Source organism: Artemia franciscana, chromosome 5 (genome assembly GCF_032884065.1).
Source record: "Artemia franciscana chromosome 5, ASM3288406v1, whole genome shotgun sequence".
Classification (NCBI taxonomy): Eukaryota; Metazoa; Arthropoda; class Branchiopoda; order Anostraca; family Artemiidae; genus Artemia; species Artemia franciscana.
The window spans coordinates 59,065,622-59,086,216 of record NC_088867.1 but is presented as its reverse complement, the minus strand read 5'-3'; the positions used below and the strand labels follow the sequence as shown (position 1 = coordinate 59,086,216).

General features: G+C 38.1%; 1 protein-coding gene and 2 non-coding genes across 3 annotated transcripts in view; 2 read left to right on the top strand and 1 right to left on the bottom strand.

The window, feature by feature from the left end:
* Positions 1 to 20,595, bottom strand: part of LOC136027654 (uncharacterized) — a 134,035-nt gene that overhangs the window by 96,573 nt on the left and 16,867 nt on the right. The window lies entirely within an intron of this gene.
* Positions 16,990 to 17,071, top strand: Trnal-aag (transfer RNA leucine (anticodon AAG)). The gene has a single exon. It is a non-coding gene; the product is annotated as a tRNA-Leu (tRNA).
* Positions 20,020 to 20,101, top strand: Trnaq-uug (transfer RNA glutamine (anticodon UUG)). The gene has a single exon. It is a non-coding gene; the product is annotated as a tRNA-Gln (tRNA).

Here is a 20,595-nt window from a genome sequence, read left to right as displayed (position 1 = left end):
TCAAGATGCTATTGCGTATGTTCGTCTCTATGGTCGCCCAGATTTATTTATTACATTTACATGTAATCAATTTTGGGACGAGATACAGCAGATTTTACTTCAAGGACAATCGGCGGTTCATAGACATAACATTACGGCCCGTGTCTTCCGGCAAAAGTTAAAATCACTGATAAACTACATAGTAAAACTTAAAATGGCAAAAACAAAGTTTGCCACACGCACATATACTAATCTGGCTACATAAAAAAATTACTTCGAACGAAGTTGATGATGTGATTTCCGCTGAAATACCTGATGAAAATGTCGATAAGGGGTTACATGATATTATTGTAAAAAATATGATACATGGACCTTGCGGTGCACTGAACGAAAATTCACACAATATAGAAGATCTACTGAAGATGGCGGTAAAACAGCAATAATAAAGAAGCGTAACGGTACCACCATCGAAGTAGATAACCAGTGGGTTGTTCCATATTCCCCATTATTATCAAAAACATTTAATGCACACATAAACGTTGAATACTGTAACTCCGTAAAGGCAATCAAATACATATGTAAATACGTCAACAAAGGCAGTGACATGGCAGTTTTTGGCTTGCAGCCCGAAATCAAAGATATCGACGAAATCGTACAATATCAGGCTGGAAGATACATAAGCAGTAATGAAGCTGTTTGGCGAATTCTTTCATTTCCGATACATGAACGTAGTCCAGCTGTTGTTCACTTAGCGGTACATTTACAGAATGGTCAACGTGTTTATTTCTCGAAAACTAACGTGCAACAAAGAGCCCTGAATCCACCGGATACAAAGTTAACCGGTTTCTTGTCGCTTTGCAAAATTGATTCTTTTGCAAAAAAACTGCTGTATACTGAAGTGCCTTCGTATTACATGTGGAATACTAAAAATAAAGTATTTGAACGTCGAAAACAGGGTAAGTCAGTCGACGGCCAACCTACCATCTTCAAAGATACCACGATAGGAAGAATCTACACCGTTCACCCCAATCAACATGAATGCTTCTTTCTACGCCTGCTTTTGGTGAATGTACCCGGTCCGACATCCTTTGAGTATTTGAGAACTGTAAACGGTACTATACATGACACTTGCCGTAGTGCATGCCAAGCTCTGAATTTATTGGAGAAAGACCAACACTGGGATAACTGCATCAATGATGCGTGCGAAACGTCAACTCCAAGTCAAATTCGTGCATTGTTTGGCATCATTTTAACAACTTGCTCTCCATCAGCTCCTACAGAGTTATCGGAAAAATAGAAGCCAAAAATGTAAGAAGATATACTCCATCGAAAACAGTTAGAGACGTCAGATATGACTTTTGATTTTACATCAGAAATTTATGACTACACTTTAATTATTATAGAAGATTTGTGCGTACGTATGGCAAACAAACCTCTTCAGGATTTGGGAATGCCTTCACCTAACTGTATCGCTGCTGTTTCGACATGTGCAGAATTGGATCGTGAACAAAGTTACAGTACGAGTGATCTATTGTCGTATGTACAAAATTACATTTCCAAGTTAACGTCGGAACAAAAAGACATTAATGATACGATAATGCATTGTGTCGATAACAACGTTGGAGAAATTTTCTTTTTGGATGCGCCAGGAGGTACTGGTAAAACGTTTGTGATAAAACTGATTCTGGCATCAATTCGATCAAAAAATGATATAGCGTTGGCAATTGCGTCGTCCGGAATAGCCGCAACATTGCTGCCTGGTGGAAGAACTGCTCATTCCGCTTTGAAATTGCCTCTGAATTTGCATTCTACAGAAACTCCCACGTGCAATATTTCCAAATCATCTGGGATGGGTAAAGTGTTGCAGCAATGCAAACTTATTATTTGGGATGAGTGCACAATGGCACACAAAAAATCGCTCGAGGCTCTGGATCAATGCTTGAAAGATTTGCGAGGGAAGTCGAAACCCTTTGGCAGCACATTAATATTGCTTGCGGGAGATTTCAGGCAAACATTACCTATAATACCTAGATCAACTCCTGCAGACGAAATGAATGCTTGCCTGAAAAATTCTAATTTATGGACACACGTAAAAACATTAAAATTAACTACAAATATGCGTGTCCGATTGCAAAACGATGACTCTGGTCAAACATTTTCAGATCAATTGCTGGCAATTGGAAACGGAAAGCTCCCAGTAGACTCAATTTCAGGACGTATACAACTACCTGCTGATTTCTGTAATTTAGTGACGTCCAAAAATGAATTGATTGAAAAAGTATTTCCGAATATTCTAAACAATTATAAAAATAATAAATGGCTAAGTGAAAGAGCGATTCTTGCACCCAAAAATATAGACGTCCACGAAATCAACAATATTGTTTTGACCAAGATTCGAGACCAGGCAGTCTTTTACAAGTCAGTCGACAGAGTTTTAGAACCAAATGAAGCGGTTAATTATCCATCTGAATTTTTAAATTCCGTGGATCTTTCAGGGTTTCCACCACACGTGCTACAACTAAAAATAGGCGTACCAATAATACTTTTAAGGAATATCAACCCACCAAAGCTTTGCAATGGCACACGACTTGCCGTAAAAAAAACAATGGAAAACCTAATAGAGGCCACAATCTTGACAGGGCCTTTTGAGGGTGGGGCTGTTCTTATTCCTCGCATTCCCATGATTCCAACGGATCTGCCTTTTCAATTTAAAAGATTGCAATTCCCAATTCGATTAGCATTTGCAATCACCATTAACAAAGCTCAAGGTCAATCATTAGAAAAATGTGGTATAGATCTTAATACTGATTGTTTTTCCCATGGACAATTGTACGTTGCATGTTCGAGGGTCGGTAAACCTGACAATCTATTTATATGCAGCGACAATTGGACAGCGAAGAATGTTGTATATTCGCAAGTTTTACGCAGTTAATTTGTATTGTATCTATCTATCTATCTATCTATCTATATAAAAACGAGTTGTGTGTATGCATGTTTGTTTGTTTGTAAAAAGAGCGTTTGCATATGACGTCATTATTAGTACATAAGGCTTTGTATAGACGCAAGTTTTACGTAGTTTGAAACACATATATAAATCTATCTATATTCACAGGTGGGACACAGGGACACAACTACAATGGCGCGTAACGACTTACGCGCGCGGGGAGGCTTGGGGGGCGCGAAGCGCCCCAACAACTAGGTTTTTGGGTGGCGCGAAGCGCCACCCCAACAGCTAGTATATATATAAAAATAAGTTGTCTTTATGTGCGTGTGGGTGTGTGTCTGTCGAGTGACGTCATGTTTGCGTGGTTGACGTCATGTTTTCGACTGACGAAATTACAGACTGGGACATCGGGACACAAATGACGACCGGGACACCGGCACATCTATCTATCTATCTATATATATAAAAATAAGTTGTCTGTCTGTCTGTGGATGGATCAGGTGACGTCACCTGAAAAAACTGGATCAGGTGACGTCAAAACTGAAAAAACTAAAAAAAGGCAAAAACTACAAAAAAAACTAAAAACTAATAAAAAAAATAAAAAAGCTAAAAAACTAAAAAAACTAAAAAAAGGCAAAAACTACAAAAAAAACTAAAAACTAATAAAAAAGCTAAAAAACTAAAAAAACTAAAAAAAAGGCAAAAACTACAAAAAAAAACTAAAAACTAATAAAAAAAAATAAAAAAGCTAAAAAACTAAAAAAACTAAAAAAACTAAAAAAAGGTAAAAAACTAAAAAAACTAAAAACTAAAAAAAACTAAAAAAAAAGGAAAAAACTGAAAAATAAGCTAAAATAAAGGTAAAAACCAATAAAAAACTAAAAAAAAAACTGAAAAAACTAAAAAAAGGCAAAAACTACAAAAAAAAACTAAAAACTAATAAAAAAAGTAAAAAAGCTAAAAAACTAAAAAAACTAAAAAAAGGTAAAAAACTAAAAAAAATAAAAAATAAAAAAAACTAAAAAAAAGGAAAAAACTGAAAAACAAGCTAAAATAAAGGTAAAAACCAATAAAAAACTAAAAAGAAAAAAAGGAAAAAACTAAAAAAAATTTTCATCTAAAAAACTAAAAAAAACTAAAAAAGGTAAAAACTAAAAGAACTAAAAAAGAAAAAAATAAATGACGAAACTCAAAGAGAAAGCGACCAGGACAAAAGGAATGTTCGATTAGCAATCAACAAAGCACCGGGACACAGGGAGTATAAATGACGACCAGGACATAAGTAAAAAAAAAAAACTATTTATATATATAAAAATAAGTTGTCTGTGGATCGTGGATCAGGTGACGTCACCTGAAAAAACTGGATCAGGTGACGTCAAAACTGAAAAAACTAAAAAAAGGCAAAAACTACAAAAAAAACTAAAAACTAATAAAAAAAATAAAAAAGCTAAAAAACTAAAAAAAACTAAAAAAAGGCAAAAACTACAAAAAAAACTAAAAACTAATAAAAAAGCTAAAAAAACTAAAAAAACTAAAAAAAGGCAAAAACTACAAAAAAAACTAAAAACTAATAAAAAAAATAAAAAAGCTAAAAAACTAAAAAAACTAAAAAAAGGTAAAAAACTAAAAAAACTAAAAACTAAAAAAAACTAAAAAAAAGGAAAAAACTAAAAAATAAGCTAAAATAAAGGTAAAAACCAATAAAAAACTAAAAAAAAAACTGAAAAAACTAAAAAAAGGCAAAAACTACAAAAAAACTAAAAACTAATAAAAAAAGTAAAAAAGCTAAAAAACTAAAAAAACTAAAAAAACTAAAAAAAGGTAAAAAACTAAAAAAAATAAAAAATAAAAAAAAACTAAAAAAAAAGGAAAAAACTGAAAAATAAGCTAACATAAAGGTAAAAACCAATAAAAAACTAAAAAGAAAAAAAGGAAAAAACTAAAAAAAAATTTCATCTAAAAAACTAAAAAAAACTAAAAAAGGTAAAAACTAAAAGAACTAAAAAAGAAAAAAATAAATGACGACACTCAAAGAGAAAGCGACCAGGACAAAAGGAATGTTCGATTAGCAATCAACAAAGCACCGGGACACAGGGAGTATAAATGACGACCAGGACATAAGTAAAAAAAAAAATTAACAAAACTAAAAAGAAGGTAAAAACTACAAAAAAACTAAAAAGAAAAAAAAACTAAAAACTAATAAAAAAACTAAAAAATCTAAAAATCTAAATAAACTAAAAAAGAAAAAAAAGGAAAAAAATAAAGGAGAAAAACAAAACTAAAAAACGAATGTATATAGGGGAGAGTCGGGTAAGACGGACCGGGGGGCAAGACGGACCTTTTGTCATTGCTCGACTTGAGCGTCACCTTTTTATCACTTGTAGAGCTAGAAACAACGGCCATCTAGTGGCAAGTTTCGGAGCGAAGTCTGAGAGTTGAAGCCAATCTTGTCTTCGAGAAAAATATTTTTATTCGTTTTCACATTCTCGAAACCGGCTTTTGAGGTAAATGTTTTTCTTTTCTGGTGTTTCTAATGTTATGTTTTATAGTGTGGTAATTTGTCTTACAAATATGGAGGTCTAGGAGAGTGTGTGAGACATTAATTTTTTTCATTGCAGCGCCATCTTATGTTATAATTTTTAACCATTCCGAAAAAGCAGGTTTAGGGTAAGATGGACCACAGAGACAGCGGGTAAGACGGACCGGTCCGTCTTGTCCCCTATCATCTGGGATCTTTTTCGAAGTTATTATTTTTTACGTATTTTGTGAATATTGTGTTGCATTTATTGTTCCCGCATGTCAATTAGAAATACATTAAGCTGTCTCTCTTTTGCAGAATGGGAAAGTATACTAGGAAAACCACCCGCGGTCTCCACGACCAGGACTTACTGAGAGCAGCTGCTATGCGAGTTAAATCTGGTTCGCCGCTTCGCAAAGTTTCGAAAGAGGTTGGTTTGCCACGAAGCACAGTGCGAAGAGCAGTTGCAAAACTCGACGCAGCAGAAGATCCCCAATCAGTGGAGTTGGCAACTACCTTCAACTTTAAAAGTGTGTTCTCAGCAAACGAAGAGATACTTCTGAAGGACTATATGATCACGGCACAGCACATGCATCATGGACTTACGAAAAAGGAAGCAGGTCAGTTTGCATATGAATATGCCCAGGCCAAAGGGAAGAATATGCCGAAGAACTGGACTGAAAATAAGTGTGCAGGAAAAGACTGGATGAATAGCTTTATGAGTCGTGTTGGGCTTTCCCTAAGGTCCTCCGAAACGACAAGCCTTGCCAGAGCCACCAGCTTCAACAGGACGAATGTCAGCGAATTCTTCAATAATTTAGAAGAGCTGCTTATAAAGCACAAGTATCCGCCGAATAGAATATATAATCTTGACGAGACTGGAGTAACCACCGTTCAGAAGACACCAAAGGTGGTTGCAGAAAAGGGATCAAAGCAAGTTGGACGCATTACTTCGGCTGAGCGAGGGACGCTGGTAACAGTCGTAGGGTGTATCAACGCAGCTGGCCAGTCGATAGCCCCTTTCTTTGTCTTTCCACGAGTGAACTGGCTTCAAATTTTTCTCAATGGCACGCCCCTTAGAAGCACAGGAAAATGCCAGCCGTCTGGATGGACGACAGCCGAAATCTTCCCGGATATGATACGCCATCTGATCTCCCAAACCAGTTGCTCGCCCACAAATCGACTTCTGCTGATTATGGATAACCATGATTCGCACGTCTCATTGAGCGTGGTTAATCTTTGCAGAGAAAACGGCATTGACGTCTTAACGCTTCCGCCACATTGCAGTCACAAGCTGCAGCCTCTTGATGTTGCTGTTTATGGGCCATTCAAGCGATACTACAATGAAGCAGCTAACTCGTGGATGATTTCGAACCCAAACAGGAGGATTACCATTTATGAAATCGGAATATTCGTTGGAATCGCTTTTCCAAGAGCTTTCGTCATGGAAAACGTACTAAGCGGGTTCCAAAAAACAGGAATATACCTTTCAATAGGAACCTTTTCCAAGATCACGACTTTCTCGGCGCCTTTGTGACAGACCGACCAGCACCAGAGACGTCTCCCATGACAGGCCAGTCTGCAGTTCCATCAACCAGCCCTGGCGACGAGAGCTTGAATAACGACGTGATGCCAACTACCAGTAGCTCAGTGATTTCTGCGACTATGCCAATGACTCCAGAGTCGGTTCGTCCTCACCCTAAGGCGAGTTTCTATGCAAGAGACGGAAAAACGTCTAGGAAAAGAACAAAGTCCAAAATTCTGACGAACACACCTGAAAAAAACAGACGGAAGAAGAATTTGAGTTGAAAAGAAAAAAATCAGAAAAGAAAGCTCAAAGAAAACGGCCTGAAAAGAGAAACCTCTCCAAACAGCCTGGGAACGGGGAAGACAGCTTCGATGAACATATCGCGCTGGATGATGAAAGTGATGACAGCTTGCATTTGGATGGGTCAGAGGAGGAGGAGTTTCTTGATGGAACCGAACCAAAAAGTGGGGATTTCTTGGTTTTGAAAGTGCCGACCAAGAAGAGCTTCAGGAATTATGTTGGAGTTGTGTGTGATTGTGAATCTGATGGTTTCCAAGTTCAGTTTTGGAAGCGATTAGCTCCATCGAGCAAATTCACGGCAACTGAAGAGATGAGCTTCATGCAAAAAGAAGAGGTCATCATGAAGCTGCCAAAACCGACCCCTTCGGGCGGAACGACGAGACAGTCGGCTCAGTTCGTTTTTCACATAGATTTGGCCTCGTACAGTGTTTAAATATAGTTATTTGCTAACTTTTTACTTTTTTACTTACTACTAGTATTTTAAGTATTCAAAATAAAATTGTTTAGAGACAATAAATCTTTTTGAGCAATTGGGTCCGTCTTGCCCAAAGGGCTGGTCCGTCTTATCCTATGGGGTGGGCAAGATGGACCTTTTGACCAACTTCAGTTTTTTTTATCTGGGCCCGGAAATACGGCTGATTTATGTGTGAAGAAGGTTTCTTTACGTAACTCAATGTTTTGGGGACACGTTAGACACCTTTCGTCAGTCGTTGCTTGTTTCCAACCTCTTCCGCAGACGAAAAACCAAAATGGGGTCCGTCTTACCCGACTCTCCCCTACAGACCGGTACACCGGGATACAAATGACGACCGGGACACAGGGAATATAAATGACGACCGGGACACAGGGACACAACTACAACGGGGACACCGGGGGAAACAGGGGGATATAAATGACGACCGGGACAAAAAAACTAAAAAGAAAAAAAAACTAAAAACTAATAAAAAAAACTAAAAAATCTAAAAATCTAAATAAGCTAAAAAAGAAAAAAAAAGGAAAAAAATAAAGGAGAAAAACAAAACTAAAAAACGAATGTATATACAGACCGGGACACCGGGATACAAATGAAGACCGGGACACAGGGAATATAAATGACGACCGGGACACAGGGACACAACTACAACGGGGACACCGGGGGAAACAGGGGGATGTAAATGACGACCGGGACACCGGGACAGGGAATGGTCGATTAGCAATCACCATCAACAAAGCTCAAGGGCAATCATTAGAATCATGAGGTATAGATCTGAATACAGATTGTTTTCCCATGGACCATTATATGTTGCATGTTCAAGAGTCGGTAAACCTGACAATCTATTTATATGCAAAGACAATGGGACAGCAAAGAATGTTGTATATTCGCAAGTTTTACGTAGTTAAAACCATATATATATATATATATATATATATATATATATATATATATATCTATCTATATTCACAGGTGGGACATAGGGACACAACTACAATGGCGCGTAACTATTATGGCGCGTAACGACTTACGCGCGCGGGGGGGCTTGGGGGGGGGGGCGCGAAGCGCCCCCACCAACTAGGTGTTGGGGTGGCGCGAAGCGCCACCCCAACAGCTAGTATATATATATAAATAAGTTGTCTGTGTGTGTGTGTGTGTCTGTCGAGTGACGTCATATTTGTGTGTCGACTGGCGTCATGTTTTCGACTGACGAAATTACAGACCAGGACATCGGGACACAAATGACGACCGGGACACCGGCACATAGGGAATATAAATGACGACCGGAACACTCAAAGAGAAAGCGACCGGGACACAAGGAATGTTCGATTAGCAATGACCATCAACCAAGCACCGGGACACAAATGACGACCGGGACACAGGGAGTATAAATGACGACCAGGACATAAGTAAAAAAAAACTAAAAAAACTAAAAAAAAGGTAAAAACTACAAAAAAACTAAAAAGAAAAAAAATTAAAACTAATAAAAAAACTAAAAAAGCTAAAAAACTAAAAAAACTAAAAAGAAAAAAAATTAAAAAAAGGAAAAATAAAGGAGAAAAACAAAACTAAAAAAAATAAAAATAAAAAAAAAACTAAAAAGAAAAAAAGGGGAAAAATACAAAAATTTCTTTCATCATATACCATTTCAAAAACGAATGTATATACAGACCGGGACACCGGGATACAAATGACGACCAGGACACAGGGAATATAAATGACGACCGGGACACAGGGACACAACTACAACGGGGACGCCGGGGGGCACAGGGGGATATATAAATGACTACGGGGACACATGGAATGTTCGATTAGCAATCACCATCAACAAAGCTCAAGGGAAATCATTAGAATCATGAGGTATAACTAAAAGAACTAAAAAAAAAGGTGAAAAACTAAAAACTAAAAAAAGACCAATTCAAAAACGAATGTATATACAGACCGGGACACAAATGACGACCGGGACACCGGAACACAAGGAATATAAATGACGACCGGGACACTCAAAGAGAAATTACAGACTGGGACACCGGGACACAAATGACGACCGGGACAAAGGGAATATAAATGACGACCGGGACACAGGGACACAACTACAACGGGGACGCCGGGGGGCACAGGGGGATATATAAATGACGACGGCGACACAGGGAATGGTCGATTAGCAATCACCATCAACAAAGCTCAAGGGCAATCATTAGAATCATGAGGTATAGATCTGAATACGGACTGTTTTCCCATGGACCATTATATGTTGCGTGTTCAAGAGTCGGTAAACCTGACAATCTATTTATATGCACAGACAATGGGACAGCAAAGAATGTTGTATATTCGCAAGTTTTATGTAGTTAAATATATATATATATATATATATATATATATATATATATATATATATATATATATATATATATATATATTCACAGGTGGGACATAGGGACACAACTAGAATGGCGCGTAACGACTTACACGCGCGGGGGGCTTGGGGGGGACGCGAAGCGCCCCCACCAACTAGGTGTTGGGGTGGCGCGAAGCGCCACCCCGACAGCTAGTCTATCTAAATAAAAATAAGTTGTCTGTGTGTGTGTGTGTGTGTGTCTGTCGAGTGACGTCATGTTTGTGTGTCGACTGACGTCATGCTTTCGACTGACGAAATTACAGACCGGGACATCGGGACACAAATGACGACCGGGACACCGGCACATAGGGAATATAAATGACGACACTCAAAGAGAAAGCGACCGAGACACAAGGAATGTTCGATTAGCAATCACCATCAACAAAGCACCGGGACACAAATGACGACCGGGACACAGGGAGTATAAATGACGACCAGGACATAAGTAAAAAAAACTTAAAAAAACTAAAAAAAGGTAAAAACTACAAAAAAAAAAATAAAAAGAAAAAAAAACTAACAACTAATAAAAAAAACTAAAAAAGCTAAAAAACTAAAAAAACTAAAAAAACTAAAAAATAAAAAAAATAAAAAAGGAAAAAAATGAAAAATAAAGGAGAAAAATAAAACTAAAAAAACGAATGTATATACAGACCGGGACACCGGGATACAAATGACGACCGGGACACAGGGACACAACTACAACGGGGACGCCGGGGGGCACAGGGGGATATATAAATGACGACAGGGACACAGGGAATGTTCGATTAGCAATCACCATCAACAAAGCTCAAGGGCAATCATTAGAATCATGAGGTATAACTAAAAAAACTAAAAAAAAGGTAAAAAACTAAAAACTAAAAAAAAGACCAATTCAAAAACGAATGTATATACAGACCGGGACACCGGGACACAAATGACGACCGGGACACCGGGACACAAGGAATATAAATGACGCCCGGGACACTCAAAGAGAAATCACACACTGGGACACCGGGACACAAATGACGACCGGGACACAGGGAATATAAATGAAGACCGGGACACAGGGACACAACTACAAAGGGGACGCCGGGGGGCACAGGGGGATATATAAATGATGACGGCGACACAGGGAATGGTCGATTAGCAATCACCATCAACAAAGCTCAAGGGCAATCATTAGAATCATGAGGTATAGATCTGAATACGGATTGTTTTCCCATGGACCATTATATGTTGCATGTTCAAGAGTCGCCACCCAAACAGCTAGTCTTCAATATATATAAAATAGGTTGTTTGTGTGTTATGTCTGTCTGTCTGTCTGTCGAGTAACGTCATGTCATCATGTCGTCATGAAGTTAGTTAGCGGTACATTTACAGAATGGTCAACGTGTTTATTTTTCGGAATCCAACGTGCAACAAAGAGCCCTGAATCCACCGGATACAACGTTAACTGCTTTCTTTCGCTATGCAAAAATGATTCTTTTGCAAAAAAAACTGCTGTATACTGAAGTGCCTTCGTGTTATATGTGGAATGCTAAAAATAAAGTATTTGAACGTCGAAAACAGGGTAAGTCAGTAGACGGCCAACCTACCATCTTCAAGATACAACGATAGGAAGACTCTATACCGTTCACCCCAATCAACATGAATGCTTCTTTCTACGCCTGCTTTTGGTGAATGTACCCGGTCCGACGTCCTTTGAGTATTTGAGAACTGTAAACGGTACTATACATGACACTAACCGTAGTGCATGCCGAGCTCTGAATTTATTGGAGAATGACCAACACTGGGAAAACTGCATCAATGACGCGTGCGAAACGTCAACTCCAAGTCAAATTCGTGCATTGTTTGGAATCATACTAACAACTTGCTCTCCTTCAGCTCCTACAGAGTTATGGGAAAAATATAAATCGAAAATGTCCGAAGATATACTCCATCGAAAACGGTTAGAGACGTCAGACATGACTTTTGATTTTACATCAGAAATTTATAACTACACTTTAGTTATTATAGAAGATTTGTGCGTATGTATGGCAAACAAACCTCTAAAGGATTTGGGAATACCTTCACCTAATCGTACCGCTGCTGTTTCGACATGTGTAGAATTGGATCGTGAACAAAGTTACAGCACGAGTGATCTATTGTCGTATGTACAAAATAACATTTCCATGTTAACGTCAGAACAAAAAGACATTTATGATACGATAATGCATTGTGTCGATAACAACGTCGGAGAAATTTTCTTTTTTTGGATGCGTCAGGAGGTACTGGTAAAACGTTTGTGATAAAACTGATTCTGGAATCAATTCGATCGAAACCAAATCATCCGGGATGGGTAAAGTATTGCAGCAATGCAAACTTATTATTTGGGACGAGTGCACAATGGCACACAAAAAATCGCTTGAGGCTCTGGATCTATGTAAATGGATCTGGATCTGTATTTAAAATAAGAGCTCTGAGTCACTGGTTCCTTCTAAATATCAAAATTCATTAAGATCCGATCACCCACTCGTAAGTTAAAAATACCTCAATTTTTCTAATTTTTCCTCTCCCTTCAGTCCCCCAGATGGTCGAATTGGGAAAAACGACTTTATCAAGTCAAATTGTACAGCTCCCTGACACGCCTACCAATTTTCATCGTCCTAGCACGTCCAGAAGCACCAAACTTGCCAAAGCACTGAACCCCACCACCTAACTCCCCCAAAGAGAGCGGATCCAGTCTGGTTACGTCAATCACGTATCTACGACATTTATAAGCGTTTTCCAAGATTTCCGGTTTTTCTTCTATACATCATTCCGATTCTACATCAATTTCCGATTCTTCTATACATCAAGTTTCATTAAGATCCGATCACCCATTCGTGAGATACCTCGATTTTCACGTTTTCGAAGAATTCCGGTTTCCCCCTCCAACTCCCTTTAATGTCACCGGATCTGGTCGAGATTTAAATAGAGAGTTCTAAAGCAAAAGATCCTTCTATATATCAAATTCCATTAAGATCTGATCACCAGTTCGTAAGTTACAAATACCCATTTTTTCTAATTTTTCCGAATCACCCCCCCCCCCCCCCAACTCCACCAAAGAGAACAGATCCCGTCCGGTTATGTCAGTCACCTGTCTTGGACTTGTGCTTATTCTCTCCACAAGTTTCATCCTGATCTCTCCACTTTAACCGTTTTCAATATTTCCGGTCCCCTGCCCCCTAATGAGACTGGATCCAGTCAGGTTTTAAAATAAGAGATCTGAGTTTCGAGGTCCTTCGAAATATGAAATTTCATTAAGATACGATCACTCTTTCGTAAGTTAAAAATACCTCTTTTTTCTATTTTTTTTAGAATTAACCCTTCCCCAAACTCCCCCATAGAGAGGAGATCTGTTCCGGCTATGTCAATCCCGTATCTAGGACTTATGCTTATTTTTCCCACCAAGTTTCATCCCGATCCCTCCACTCTAAGCATTCTCCAAGATTTTAGGTTCCGCCCCCCCCCCAACTTCCCCTTCACCGGATCCGGTCGGGATTTAAAATAAGAGCTCTGAGACATGATATCCTTCCAAACCATCAATTTCATTAAGATCCGATCACTCCTTCGTGAGTTAAAAATACCTCATTTTTCTAGTTTTTCAGTATTAACCCTCCCCCCCCAACTCCCCCAAAGAGAGCAGATCCGTTCTGGTTATGCCAATCACGTATCTAGGACTTGCGTTTATTTTTCCCACCAAGTTTCATCCCGATCCCTCCACCCTAAGCGTTTTTTCCCAGATTTTTTCCAAGATTTTAAGTTCCCCCAATTTCACCGGATCCAGTCAGGATTTAACATTAAGAGCTCTGAGACACGATATCCTTCCAAACTTCAAATTTCATTAAGATCCGATCACTCCTTCGTAAGTTAAAAATACCTCAGTTTTTCTAATTTTTCAGAATTAACCTTCCACCCCCACTCCCCCAAACAGGGCAGATCTGTTCCAGTTATGTCAATAACGTATCTAGGACTTCTGTTATTTTTCCCACCAAGTTTCATCCCGATCCCTCCACTCTAAGCGTTTTCCAAGATTTAGGTTCCCCTCTCCAACCCCCCCCCCCCAATGTCACCTGATCTGGTCAGGATTTAAAATGAGAGCTCTGAGACACAATATCCTTCCAAACTTCAAATTTCATAAGATCTGATCACTCCTTCGTAAGTTAAAATACCTATCGTGTCTCAGGGCTGTAATTTTAAATCCCGATCGGATCTGGTGACATTAGGGGGAGTTGGGAGGGGGAAACCTAAAATCTTGGAGGACACTTAGAGTGGAGGGATCGGGATGAAACTTAGTAGGAAAAATAAGCACAAGTCCTAGATACATGGTTGACATAACCGGAACAGATTTTTTTAAATTTTTCACATGTCTAATTGGTAACAGCTGACCATTGGAATTTGGTTGGTTACAAGTAAGAAAACAGTTTAGCATTTGAATTTTCACAATGGGCAGAAAAACAAGAGCTAAGAGCTCATATGGCACTTGTAACGAGGCAAGAAGAGCCTAAAGATCATATGGTATGAGCTCTAGCAAAATTCTATGAATCAATAGATTGATTTAAAAGGAAAATAAGAGGCTTAATGCCGGTCAGTACTCAAAATAAGAGCTCTGAGTCACTAGGTCCTTCTAAATATCAAAATTCATTAAGATCCGATCACCCACTCGTATGTTATAAATACCTAATTTTTTCTAATTTTTCCTCTCCCTTTAGCCCCCCAGATGGTCAAATCTGGGAAAACGACTGTATCAAGTCAATTTGTGCAGCTCCCTGACACGCCTACCAATTTTCATCGTCCCAGCACGTCCAGAAGCACCAAACTCGCCAAATCACTGAACCCCTCCCCCCAACTTCCCCAAAGAGAGCGAATCCAGTACGGTGAAAATTGAGGTATTTGTAACTTACGAAAGGGTGACCAGATCTTAATGAAATTTGATGTTTAGAAGGGTCTTGCGCTTTATTCTAATTTTAAATTCCGTCCACCCATCAAGAGAGCAATTAAGCCAATGAGAAAGAAGGAAATCTCGTGACGTATTTCAATGCTATTGGAAATAGAATTTGCTTTCAACCTAGGAGATTGACCTTAATCGCTCGTATCAAATAAGTGAACTTAATATGATTTAATCATATAACATATATTTCAAATAATGTTATAAGGTAGTGTGGCCGAGTGGTCTAAGGCGCTGGTTTAAGAAACTAGTCTCTGATGAGGCGAATGTTCGAATCCTTCCACTGCCATTTTTTTTTATGCACAAAAAAGTATCTTATTGTTATTTAAGTAGGTATTCTTTTCTTCTCCTGATATTTAATTAAAGACTTTAGTTAATCTATCTATCTATCTATATATATAAAAATAAGTTGTCTGTGTGTTTGTGTGTCTATCGAGTGACGTCATGTTTTCGACTGACGTCATGTTCTCGACTGACGAAATTACAGACCGGGACATCGGGACACAAATGACGATCGGGACACCGGCACATCTATCTATATATATATATATCTATATATATAAAAATAAGTTTTCTGTGTGTGTGTGGGTCTGTCTGTCGGGTGACGTCATGTTTGTGTGTTGACTGACGTCATGAAGTTAGTTGTCGTCATTTTTGTTATGAAGGTGACGTCATTAAAGATATTTAAGACATGCGTTCACGTAGGAATCGACGGCTATCACTTTAATATTAAATTGAGGAATCCAGCCACTAACAAAGAAATGAATAAGAAATGCAGTGCAATGCATTATTATTCCTATAGACTAATGATTCGGCAGGATGAAGAAAATTATATTTTAAAATGCCGTTAATTGTTTCACCAATTCGTCGTTGATATGTATGCTAAAATTGAATCAGAACGTTTGCTATATATCCGCCTGAATCAGACCAAGCTCCGCTCTGAACAATACATTCATTTGCGAGATGCAGTTATAAATGACGGTAATACCACAAACGTTGGAAGATTAACAATTTTACCTTCGTCATATGCTGGCAGTCCCCGTCATATGCATGAATATGCTCAAGATGCTATTGCGTATGTTCGTCTCTATGGTCGCCCAGATTTATTTATTACATTTACATGTAATCAATCTTGGGACGAGATACAGCAGCTTTTACTTCAAGGACAATCGGCGGTTCATAGACATAACATTACGGCCCGTGTCTTCCGGCAAAAGTTAAAATTACTGATAAACTACATAGTAAAACTTGAAGTGTTTGGGTCAGTGGGATGCTGGATTATTTTCCACGAAAATAATAATTTAGCGCGTCTGTTCAAAACAGCCATCGATTTGATGCCTACTGATACGCATAAAATTGTTATTTCCGCTGACAAAACGCCTCCTGGCCAACATGTGCGTTGGCCAACAGCGAATCCAGTACGGTTCCGTCAATCACGTATCAAGGTCATTTGCTTATTTTATCCACCAAGCTTCATCCCGATTCCTCCACTCCAAGTGTTTTCCAAGATTTCCCCTCCAACTCCCACCAATGTCAAAAGATCTGGTCGGGATTTGAAATAAGAGCTCCGAGGCCTTTTTCTTAGATTTGCTCTCTTTGGTGGATTTGGGGGGGGGGGATAATTTTGAAAATTGAGGTATTTGTAACTTACGAAAGGGTGACCAGATCTTAATGAAATTTGATGTTTAGAAGGGTCTTGCGCTTTATTCTAATTTTAAATTCCGTCCACCCATCAAGAGAGCAATTAAGCCAATGAGAAAGAAGGAAATCTCGTGACGTATTTCAATGCTATTGGAAATAGAATTTGCTTTCAACCTAGGAGATTGACCTTAATCGCTCGTATCGAATAAGTGAACTTAATATGATTTAATCATATAACATATATTTCAAATAATGTTATAAGGCAGTGTGGCCGAGTGGTCTAAGGCGTTGGTTTAAGAAACTAATCTCAGATGAGGCGAAGGTTCGAATCCTTCCACTGCCATTTTTTTTTATGCACAAAATAGTATCTTATTGTTATTTAAGTAGGTATTCTTTTCTTCTCCTGATATTTAATTAAAGACTTTAGTTAATCTATCTATCTATCTATATATATAAAAATAAGTTGTCTGTGTGTTTGTGTGTCTGTCGAGTGACGTCATGTTTTCGACTGACGTCATGTTCTCGACTGACGAAATTACAGACCGGGACATCGGGACACAAATGACGACCGGGACACCGGCACATCTATCTATATATATATATATCTATATATATATAAAAATAAGTTTTCTGTGTGTGTGTGGGTCTGTCTGTCGGGTGAGGTCATGTTTGAGTGTTGACTGACGTCATGAAGTTAGTTGTCGTCATTTGTGTTATGAAGGTGACGTCATTAAAGATATTTAAGACATGCGTTCACGTAGAAATCTATTAATGTTTAATTGTAAAATGACTGATGAACTTACAATGGCAACAGCCGAGGAAGATGCTCAAAGAGTCTATGCCAAAAAACTTGCTGCTGATAGAGAAAGTTAGAAAAGAAAGCGTGCCGAGGAATCAAAAGAACAGCAAGGAAACAGGCTTGAGGCTGATAGAGAAAGTAAGAAAAGAAAGCGTGCCGAGGAATCAAAAGAACAGCCAGGAAACAGGCTTGAAGCTGATAGAGAAAGAAAGAACAGAAAGCGTGCCGAGGAACTACCAGAGCAACGCGAAACCAGACTTGCTGCTAAAAGAGAAAGTGAAAAAAGAAGGCGTGCCGAGGAACTACAAGAGCAACATGAAACCAGACTTGCTGCTAAAAGAGAAAGTGAAAAAAGAAGGCATACCGAGGAACTACCAGAGCAACATGAAACCAGACTTGCTGCTAAAAGAGAAAGTGAAAAAAGAAGGCGTGCCGAGGAATCACAAGAACAGCAAGAAATCAGGCTTGCTGCTGATAGAGAAAGTAAGAAAAGAAAGCGTGCCGAGGAATCAGAGCAACCTGAAAGTTATCGCCTGGCATTCAGGTACAGCCCAGTCGATTATAATAGCTTGAGTAGATGTGTTCAAATCGGGACTATGTCTAAAATTTGTCCCTATTGCAAGGCCTTGAAATTCAATGGTGAAACAATGGGAATGTGTTGCGCCTCAGGAAAAGTTAAACTTCCTCTATTGGCTGCACCACCAGAGCCATTGAAGACTTTCCTTACTGGAACTACGTCTGAATCTAAGCGTTTTTTGTCACAAATCAGAAAATATAACTCATGTTTCCAAATGACGTCGTTTGGAGCCCAAATCGAAAATCCAGATCAATTTATGTCTACTTTCAAAGTAAAAGGGCAAATTTATCATAGAGCAGGGTCCCTTCTACCATTCTCAGGCGAGAATCATAAATTTTTACAATTGCACTTCATCAGTGATAGAAATTCTGAATTGATTGCACGTTGCGAAATTTCTCCCAACGTTGAAAGGACAATCGTTTCCCAATTGCAACATCTTTTTCACGAAAATAATAATATAGTGCGTCTGTTCAAAACAGCCATCGATTTGATGCCTACTGATACGCATAAAATTGTTATTTCCGCTGACAAAACGCCTCCTGGCCAACATGTGCGTAGATACAATGCTCCAACTATCGACGAAGTGGCAATCGTTATGGTCGGTGATCAGTTTTTACCTCGAGATATTATTCTTCATAAGCGAAACGCTCAGTTGTTAAGAATTGCTGAAACTCATCGATGCTACGATGCCCTACAATATCCTATCATTGTTTGGGATGGAGCCGACGGCTATCACTTTAATATTAAATTGAGGAATCCAGCCACTAACAAAGAAATGAATAAGAAATGCAGTGTAATGCATTATTATTCCTATAGACTAATGATTCGGCAGAATGAAGAAAATTATATTTTAAAATGCCGTCAATTGTTTCACCAATTCGTCGTTGATATGTATGCTAAAATTGAATCAGAACGTTTGCTATATATCCGCCTGAATCAGACCAAGCTCCGCTCTGAACAATACATTCATTTGCGAGATGCAGTTATAAATGACGGTAATACCACAAACGTTGGAAGATTAACAATTTTACCTTCGTCATATGCTGGCAGTCCCCGTCATATGCATGAATATGCTCAAGATGCTATTGCGTATGTTCGTCTCTATGGTCGTCCAGATTTATTTATTACATTTACATGTAATCAATCTTGGGACGAGATACAGCAGCTTTTACTTCAAGGACAATCGGCGGTTCATAGACATAACATTACGGCCCGTGTCTTCCGGCAAAAGTTATAATCACTGATAAACTACATAGTAAAACTTGAAGTGTTTGGGTCAGTGGGATGCTGGATTATTTTCCACGAAAATAATAATTTAGCGCGTCTGTTCAAAACAGCCATCGATTTGATGCCTACTGATACGCATAAAATTGTTATTTCCGCTGACAAAACGCCTCCTGGCCAACATGTGCGTTGGCCAACAGCGAATCCAGTACGGTTCCGTCAATCACGTATCAAGGTCATTTGCTTATTTTATCCACCAAGCTTCATCCTGATTCCTCCACTCCAAGTGTTTTCCAAGATTTCCCCTCCAACTCCCACCAATGTCAAAAGATCTGGTCGGGATTTGAAATAAGAGCTCCGAGACCTTTTTCTTAGATTTGCTCTCTTTGGTGGATTTGGGGGGGGGGGTAATTTTGAAAATTGAGGTATTTGTAACTTACGAAAGGGTGACCAGATCTTAATGAAATTTGATGTTTAGAAGGGTCTTGCGCTTTATTCTAATTTTAAATTCCGTCCACCCATCAAGAGAGCAATTAAGCCAATGAGAAAAAAGGAAATCTCGTGACGTATTTCAATGCATATGGAAATAGAATTTGCTTTCAACCTAGGAGATTGACCTTAATCGCTCGTATCGAATAAGTGAACTTAATATGATTTAATCATATAACATATATTTCAAATAATGTTATAAGGTAGTGTGGCCGAGTGGTCTAAGGCGCTGGTTTTTGAAACTAGTCTCTGATGAGTCGAAGGTTCGAATCCTTCCACTGCCATTTTTTTTATGCACAAAATAGTATCTTATTGTTATTTAAGTAGGTATTCTTTTCTTCTCCTGATATTTAATTAAAGACTTTAGTTAATCTATCTATCTATCTATATATATAAAAATAAGTTGTCTGTGTGTGTGTGTGTGTCTGTCGAGTGACGTCATGTTTGTGTGTCGACTGACGTCATGTTTTCGACTGACGAAATTACAGACCGGGACATCGGGACACAAATGACGACCGGGACACCGGCACATCTATATATATATATATATATATATATATATATATATATATATATATATATATATATATATATATATATATATATATATATATATATATATATATATATATATATATATATATATATATATATATATATATATATATATATATATATATATATATATATATATATATATATATATATATATATATATATATATATATATATATATATATATATATATATATATATATATATATATATATATATATAT